Raw genomic sequence first — 8,865 nt, 5'->3', positions numbered from 1 at the left:
ACAGGAATGTACCACTGTGCCTGGTGAATTTCTTCTTTTCTTTTCTTTTTTTTTTTTTATTTTGGTACCAACAATTGAACCCAGGGGTGCTTAACCACTGAGCCATACCCTCAGCCCCTTTTAATTTTTTATTTTATTTTATTTTGATATAGGTTCTCGCTATGTTGCTCAGGACCTCGACAAGTTGCTATGGATAGCTTTGTACTTGTGATCCTACTTCTTCAGCTTCCTGAGCCACCGGGATTACAGCTGTGTGCCACAGTGCCTGGTACAAAACATTTATGATGGCTTCTCTTTTTAGAGAAAAAGACTGTTGTGGCACCTTGTCAAGTGGAAGCAAAGCTCAGATCAATGTTTCTCAAATCCCTGTGTATAAAAATCACACAGGTTTACAAAATGTCCCTGTTCCCATAGTCTGACCTTTTCTTTCTGAAGCTGAGGAACCTATACTTGTAACAACATTCCCAGTTATTTTAATGAAGCATACAAAAACGCTGCTCACTGAACATTTGAATTCTATTGCCTAACCTAATCTCACTGCTATTGGTTGGAAATCTGACTCTGAGCAGCTTGTTTCGTGTTCATGTCGTCATTTGTAAAATCAGTGACTCAAACTGATACACTGATTCTCTCTAAAGGCCCTCAAGTACTACCAAGGGTAAGATGGAGCCCAGATGTAGGAGAAATAATCTTGAATGGAAACCCAGGTGTAGTGGTTTTGTTGTTGTTGTTGTTTTGTGTGTGTATACTGGGGATCAAACCCAGGGCCTTGTACATGTGAGGCAATACCAACTGAGCTATCTCCCTATCTCCCCAGCCCACCAGGTGTAGTTTTAGCAGGTAATTGTGATTCTGTCTTTTCACTACCTCCTATATCTTGCTCTGTCAGTTCATTTTTTGGAACATCTGAGTGGTAGAATTCTGACACATACCTTTGTTAATGTGGAAGACTATTCTCATGCAAATCGGGAAGCTTCCAGCAAACCTGGGGAAGCTGCATATACATCCTCTCTGCTAAGACCTGCTTGGTTAAGAAATAGCAGCCGCCTCCCCACAATGGTGAGACAGCTTCACATTCTCCTGTAAAACTCCATCTGTGGAGCTGGAAAATTTAATAGGAAGTTAATACTGGTTGAACTTGAAGAGTAAGAGGTGGATTTTCTGGAGAATTTATTTCAAGTGATGGATATTTGCATTTGCTTCAGAGTGCAGATTCTTCCACAAAGGAGATAATTCTTTGCATGATCCCTGAAATCTTGTGAAACAAAGTAATAGAGATAAGGGTTGATGCAGGTTTTGAAGGCAGACAGACAGAGATACCAGGTATATGGCATAGACATTGCTCTGGCCTCAGCTTTTAATCAAGAAATAATGTTTCATAAGCAGAAAGTTACTAGGGGTGAAGCAGATCAAGTACATGGCCAGGACAGAGACAATGAGTTTGAAGGCCCTCTGCCTTTTCTTAGTGCTCACTCATGGCAGAAGATTAGAGGCTTCTGATCATAAGTATGTAGGTAGAGGGTGAGAGACTTCAAAGGCCAGAGAGAGGAAGTAATTGAACATGTGCCTCACTAACACCTCCTCAGGCAAAACATCATGGTAGGTCATGACATTAAGAGCTGGAATGTGGATGGTCTGCTTCATGACATATAAGGGGACAGTGACCAGCAGAATCAACAGCCATATTCCCAGGGAGACACCAAAGCAATGTTTGCCTTCTTCCTGGTGTGGTCCATGGGGTTCACAAATACCTTTGTACACTCAAGCAGGTCACGAAGACAATGAAACAGTACATATTGCTGTAGAAAAAGTCAATGAGAACCTTGCAAAGAGATTTCCTTTAAATTCAGTTGTTGCCATGTGTGAGGTAAGCACCAGATAACAGACAGGAGGTCTGCTAAGGTGAGATTAGCCATATAAATCACAGCAGGAGGCTTCTTTGTTCAATAATACTTGTTCCTTTAGAGGTTCTATTGGATCCTAGCATGTGCAGGGTCCTGGGTTAGTACCTCCATCACTGCTTCCACGATGTGACTGCAGGAGGCAGAGTCCACCAGCAGACTGGTGTGCTGTGGTTCTGGTCAACTAGGTGCTCCGCTACCTTGTCACAGCGGGTAGAGACGCAGAATCAACACACAGACTCCGGGAGCTGGTGAGAGAACTGGCTGGAGACCCACCTCAGGTCGTCGTCCAGTAGCTCAGTTTATTTTTGGAATGCATACAATTGTTATAGGTTTTGAGTGGGGCATGCCTGTCAATCATATATGAGCAAGATAGTATCCATAAGTCAATCATCTTATGCCTAATGTAACCAAACTATGAGGATGTTCTAAATATTGCTATCATCAGGAAGGGTCTTTGTCCCTAGGGAAGGGGATTTCTAAGTTAGTAGTTCCATTCCTGAAGCTTCTGGCTATTAGTTTCCTGGTCTGGCAGCTTGGCAACACTAACCACAAGTGCTAAGGATGTGGTTTCACTAAAGGCTCCCTAGAGCAGAGCATCCCATCCTGCAGGCGTTCCTATCAGGCCTGAACAAGTGTAGATTCTTCAAGCACTCTGAGCTGCTCATAGCTGCTAGCTGCTAGCTATAAACTGAAAGTTATTCCAACACTGGTGCCTCCCAGTAGCCACACCATGCTTCAACTTTACATCTTTCCAGCAGCTCTAATGCCAAGTGTTTGGGGAATCTGCTGCCACTGATGTGAAACTTAGTGCTATATTCCATACACCCTGAAAAACCCATCATTTCACCTGTGCCTAATCAGAGCCTCTGCATGTGCCTCCCCAGGTTCAGATCAGTTTCTAGATGAATCTTTCTTGATGCCTGTCCTGTGCATATGTCCTTTGCAAATTTCTGTACATAATTATAAGTTTCTTTATTTTTTTTTAATCAGCAAATCTTTGGCAAAGATGCTTTGAGAGAAGGTTCAAAGTGGCTAGCTACCCTTTGCAGTCTCCTCTTATTGTCAAACCTGCAACACAAAGGAGGTTTTATAAAGTGTGTTGTTTGTGATCCTATGTTTCAGTGACCATATCATTCTGGCATTTGAAATTGACTATGGCAATTAAACATTTTGATTTATGAAATGTATCCTCTTGGATAGATGATAATATTCCCTGGTATATTGAAAACCTTATTCAAGTATGATGACTGGTAGTTGTTCACTTTGTATAAATGCAGTCAAAAATTAGTTTCACTTTTAAAACTATCTTTACTAGCTAGAAAAACAGCCTGAATGTCAGGAAATGACTTAATTGCAAGTGGAGAAGATAGCAATGTCAATAAATTCTGAAAGCAAGTTTTGTTACAGGTAATCTATAGTGTACTAATCTCAGGAGATAATCAAGAGCCAAATCTGAGTTGCAAATACATTGGGTAATTGGCAAAGCACTTGAAGAAAGAATCTATCAAGTGGAAAAATAAAAATAGGCAATTAAATAGGAAGCTAAGAGAACACCTGGTCCTAAAATGCACTTTATTGGCTTTATCAGCTCCTGATAACTCTACTTTTAAGATGAAAAAGTAAAATTTCCACAAATTTTTTCCTTCATAGACAAAAAATTACACATTTTACTCAAAGCACTGTAAAATCCAGTGATAATACCTGCAAAACATTTTTTTCAATAAACTACACTGACTTTTTTGAAAGCTTTTGTATATTTAATTTTATTATGCTTGTGTTGCCCAGTATGGACTTGAACTCATGATCCTCATATTCAGAATTCTCAATAGCTGTATACCACCACACCCAGCCCATCCAAATTTAAATATATATATATATATATATATATATATATATATATATACACACACACACATACATATATGATCTCACATCCTTATACATCTCTCTCCATTGATTCTGCTTTTTTTTTTTTTACTGTTTTCTTGGGAAATTAAATCCAGTATGTAAAAACTATGTTTTTTTTTCACTTTAAGCATATATTATCAGCAGCATTCAATCAGAAAAAAAAATTGTTTGTGCTGAGTCACTTAACCATGACCCATCATAATCACTATAAGGAAAAGAGATTTCTATAGGTTTAATCCAGCTTGGGTCTTGTATGCATTTTTACTTGTTTTTTTATTTGTTTTAATTAGTTTTACATGAAAGTAGAAAACATTTATGCACTTAGATATATCATATATGGATGGGATATAATTTCTCATTTTTCTGAGTGTACATGTTGCAGAATTATATTGGTCATGCAGTTACATATATACATACAGTAATAATGTCTGTTTAATTCTAATATCTTTCCTATCCCCACATCCTCTCTCCTTCCCTCCCATCACTTCACTCTACCTAATCTAAGGTAACTCTATTCTTCCCTAGTCCCCTTGCTTTATTGTGAATTAGTATCCGCATATTAGAGAAAACATTCAACCTTTGGTTTTGTGGGATTGGCTTATTTTGCTTAGCATGATATTCTCCAACTTCAACCATTTACTGGAAAATTTCATAATTTTATTCTTCTTTAAAGCTGAGTAATATTTCAATGAGTATATATACCACATTTTCTTTATCCATTTATCTATTGAGGAACACCTTGGTTGATTCCATAGTCTAGCTATTGTGACTTGAGCTGCTATAAACATTGATGTGGCTGCATCACTATAGTATGCTGATATTAAGTCCTTTGCATAAAAACCAAGGAGTAATAGTTGGGTCAAATGGTGGGTCCATTCCCAATTTTCTAAGAGATGTCTATACTGCTTTCCAGAGTAGTTGCACCAATTTGCAGTCCCATGAGCAATGTATGAGTGCACCTTTTTCACCACATCCTCTCCAACATTTATTGTTGCCTATATTCTTGATGATTGCCATTTTGACAGGAGTAAGATGAAATCTTAGAATAGTTTGATTTGCATTTCTCTAATTCCTAGAGATGTATGCATTTTTGTGGCATGAAAGGCAGGATCATGGAACTGATAGCTTTACTCTAATTACATAGAGTTAAAGATATCCAGTTTCTGAAAGATTGTAGGGATAACAATACATAGACCCTATATCCTCAAGTTTTCATATGTTACATAATATTCATAAATTTGTAAATCTATTTTAATTTCTCTGTTTGATTATAGGGATAGCTTATTCCAAAATTGGTTTGATGAGACTATTAATGCTATTTAAAAATGATTGTTTTGCATTCTTTGAAATATTTAACCCTCTAGCACAAAGGTAATGATTCTATATTTCTTATATTCTCTATTCTGAGCTGATTAAGATAAAGATGTAATATTTCAGTCATTCAAACAGACTCATATTGAAACCTAATTGGGGTCTAAAATTTCCATAAAACATATCAATGATTTCTTCATTGCTTTGCAAAGATATTGATACTTGTCAACTTATATATATTTCCCCCATTTTTAAATAATTCATGAGATAATGTGGCACTCAACTGAAGCTTCCTGTCATTTTTTAGTATGCAATACTCACAAAACGCTACAAAATATCATGGAAGTGAAGATGATCACACATCTTTTAAAATAAACACTTAATGCAATATGTCTTTGCTAAAATGTTTGAAAACAAAAAGTTCCAATCAGATAAGTAATATTGAAGCTAAGAAAAGCTAGTCAAGTTAAATAGAGTAACTCCTCATTAGTTAAAAGTGAAAGGGCGATTTGCTATGCACCACATGTGAGAACGGCCGATGATTTAATTATGAATCTGAACTTCTTGAGCTTGACATTTATCTCCTTGGTGCATAATGCTGTAAAGCAGTAACCCATGCAATATAATGCAAAGTTGCTAAACTACATAAACTCACATGCACATGAGATGCCAACTAAGAGCCCAATTCAATTATGGATAAATTACCAAAAGAGTTTTGCCATAGAGAAACCTATTATCTTTACACTAAATATGCAAATAATGTAATACACTCTGAAAGAGAAAAGAATAAAGTCTCTTAGACAAAATGTCTGTCACAAAATGTCATGCATTTCCATATTCTGATCAAGCTGCCTTGATTTCATTATCAAAAGTAATAATACTATTCATTTTTTAGCTATTAATCATCATGACACAGAAAATGAAAGTAAAATAAAACTCTGAAGTTACACGCATGACCTTGATTGTTTTTACCCAACATTTTTCTTAAACTCTGTATGTTCTCAAAAATGGCATTTAAGATGTGAAATGTTCTGATAAAATAAAAATATGTAATGATAGACCTCAGTGATAAATATGTTAGGTATAATGTTCAGAGTGTGAAAAAAGTATTACTGTATTTCTGGTGGAGAGGCAAAGTGCATCTACTTAGAGTGATCATCTTTATCCTTAACTCTTAGTCCATAGAGATAGAAAAAACAACTGTGTATAAAGTCCCATGTTAAGATTTCTGAGTAGAGAACAGAAAAGCCAATGCACTTGAGAACATCCAGGGATTGCTATGCAAATTTAGAAAATATTTGACTTTCTTATCAGATGACAAAAGCAGTTCCTCTGGAGTCCTTAATATAAATTGGTGATTTTTTTCTTTTCTCCACATTCATATACACATGATTTTAAGTCACTATAACAGAGAAGAAACCATTTTTTACTCACTGAGATCTCAACGTGGGGTTCTTGAGCCTCAATCCTCACAGGATCATGTAATCAAAACATGATGTCACAATGTATGTCTATCAGAACTGCACAAATATAAAGAATCTCCTAATTCTAAGACAGGGCTCATATAAATCATCAGTCACACCTTCCCCTTCTCAATAAAAAGAGGAAGAAATGGAATGCTTAAGTCTAGAAACTGAACAAATGTAAGTTCAGGAGGAAAGAAGGTAGGGGAGAGTATATGGTTTCATCAATATAGAATGTGATGCAATGGATTGAGAGAATATAATTCTCTAAATTTTCTGAAGCAAAATGTCATCTCTAGATTTCAAGGTGTATTAGTTTTCCCTTGTGTCTATATCAATTAGCACACAATAAAAGCTAAAAGCCCAACTATCTCCCAGATCTGTAAGTCTGATGTCTGAGGCAGTTCTCACTGGGCAAAAAGCCTAGGCATTGGCAGGGTTACCCTCCTTTCTGGAGACTCTAGGGAAGAATTAATTTTCTTGCCTCTTCTGCTTTAGAAACTGCCCATATGCCTTGGTTCATGGATCATGAGCTTTTATATCTTTAAAGTTTGCAATGGCTGGTATAGTATTTCTTTTCACTCAATTACTTATCAGTGTTCCTCTTACACATTTAAGGACACTTAAGTTTATATTGAATACAACCAAGTAAATAATACAGAATAATATCAATATTTTGAGATCAATTTTTAACAACCTCAATTCTGTCTTTAATTCTCTTTTTGCTTATATTATATATTATTTATGATTACTAATGATTAGGAAATAGAAATCTTTGGGAGCCATTATCTCTCTACCACACAAACATGTTTACTCCTCAATCATCTTGAACCAAGTTGGCCAATACTTCATTCCCAGAAAGTCAAGACTGTAAAGGTGAAAATGTTCATGGAGAACTACCTTTTAAAAAATCAGTACATAAATACTTTATATAATTGCAAGACATGGTTAATTACTTAAGTTTACTAAGGAGTCATTATTGAATTATCAATGAGACACTTCAATATTAGGGCTCACAACAATGAGGAGGAGGAGAAACGAGTGGAAAAGAGAGAATAAGCAAGATGGCATGGTCTCTACATAGCTAAGTGAAGAAAATGAAAAATAAGAGAAAATAAGGTTTTCAACGCTTTCAATGGGCCATGTGAGGTGTGGACTGAGGAAAAATAAATTTGGTGACAAATACAATTTAACATAGAACACTGGAAAGGCAACAGCTTAAACAGCTCATATCATTTTTCTCATCCTACTCCTATTTACATAATGGTATTTCCATTGGACTTGATATTTTAATAACATTGAATTAGTAATTTAATACGTGGAATTATGCTATATCCATAACAGAGTTCACATTTAAATTATGTTCCATTTTTTCTTGATCACAATGGTCACCATCTGTTTATAAATACATTAAAAATCAAAAAGAACTAATGAAACACAAAAGTATTTGAGAATAATAATGTTTAAAAAACCAAATCTCCTCCCATAGTTTCTAGATTTAAAACCATGATTGCTACACAATAACAGAAATAGTATAATGAAAATTTCACAGTGCAAAATGTAACCATGTGTATATTTTAGGTTTACTTATACAAATTCAGACAGAATCTTTTGATGAGAAAATACTGTTTACACTTTGTACCTTCAACTGAGTTTATAATTTTTGAAAAATGCTACCACTAATTTAGCAGTTCATTAACCATATAGACCTTTACATTGTACTGTTGTTATTGGTAGTTGTAGTGGAATAATTGCTATGGGTTATTGCACAAGGAGGTAGCTAAATGTCACACAAATTATTTGTGCATGCATGTGCTTACAAAGAATATTTTTATGCATCATAACATAGTATATATTATGACCTCTAAAGTGTATCCAGATGACATTTCAAAAATTGTTCTTTCCACTTAGATCTGTTTTGAAAGCAAAAGTAAAACAAAAAAAAAGGAAAAAAAATAAAAGTAATATACTTCAGTGGTTATTGGTAAATATTTCCTTTTTAATATATGGCTTAAAACAATTTCAAAAAATTTCTCATAAATTAACAAGAACCATTTGTATGGCAAGGAGGGTTTTTAAGAATCCAAGAAATAAGTAAGGAACAGAGCTCTCTAACTTGTTTATGATACTCTTCTCCACAAATCTTGATTTAAAGAGGGAGTAACGAGGTAGTCATTGGAGAAAAATAATGTGAACGACATTGGGTATTGAGGATATAAATGGAAAAGAGATACTGCCGGCCTCAGCACCCAGCCAGGGAGTGTGACCCAGTCACTTGC

At 35.5% G+C, this 8,865-nt stretch overlaps 1 pseudogene across 1 annotated transcript; it reads right to left on the bottom strand.

The window, feature by feature from the left end:
• Positions 1-1,175: 1,175 nt before the first annotated feature.
• On the bottom strand, positions 1,176-2,015 carry LOC308653418 (proteinase-activated receptor 2-like; annotated as a pseudogene). Its single transcript has 2 exons — positions 2,010-2,015; positions 1,176-1,937 (listed from the first exon to the last, which is right to left on the bottom strand). The product of its transcript is annotated as a proteinase-activated receptor 2-like (transcript).
• Between the last annotated feature and the right edge of the window lie 6,850 nt (positions 2,016-8,865).

Source organism: Spermophilus citellus, assembly GCF_964194105.1.
Source record: "Spermophilus citellus genome assembly, chromosome: 7".
Lineage (NCBI taxonomy): Eukaryota > Metazoa > Chordata > Mammalia > Rodentia > Sciuridae > Spermophilus > Spermophilus citellus.
The sequence above is the reverse complement of the archived record's forward strand: the minus strand, read 5'-3'. Positions and strand labels throughout refer to the sequence as shown.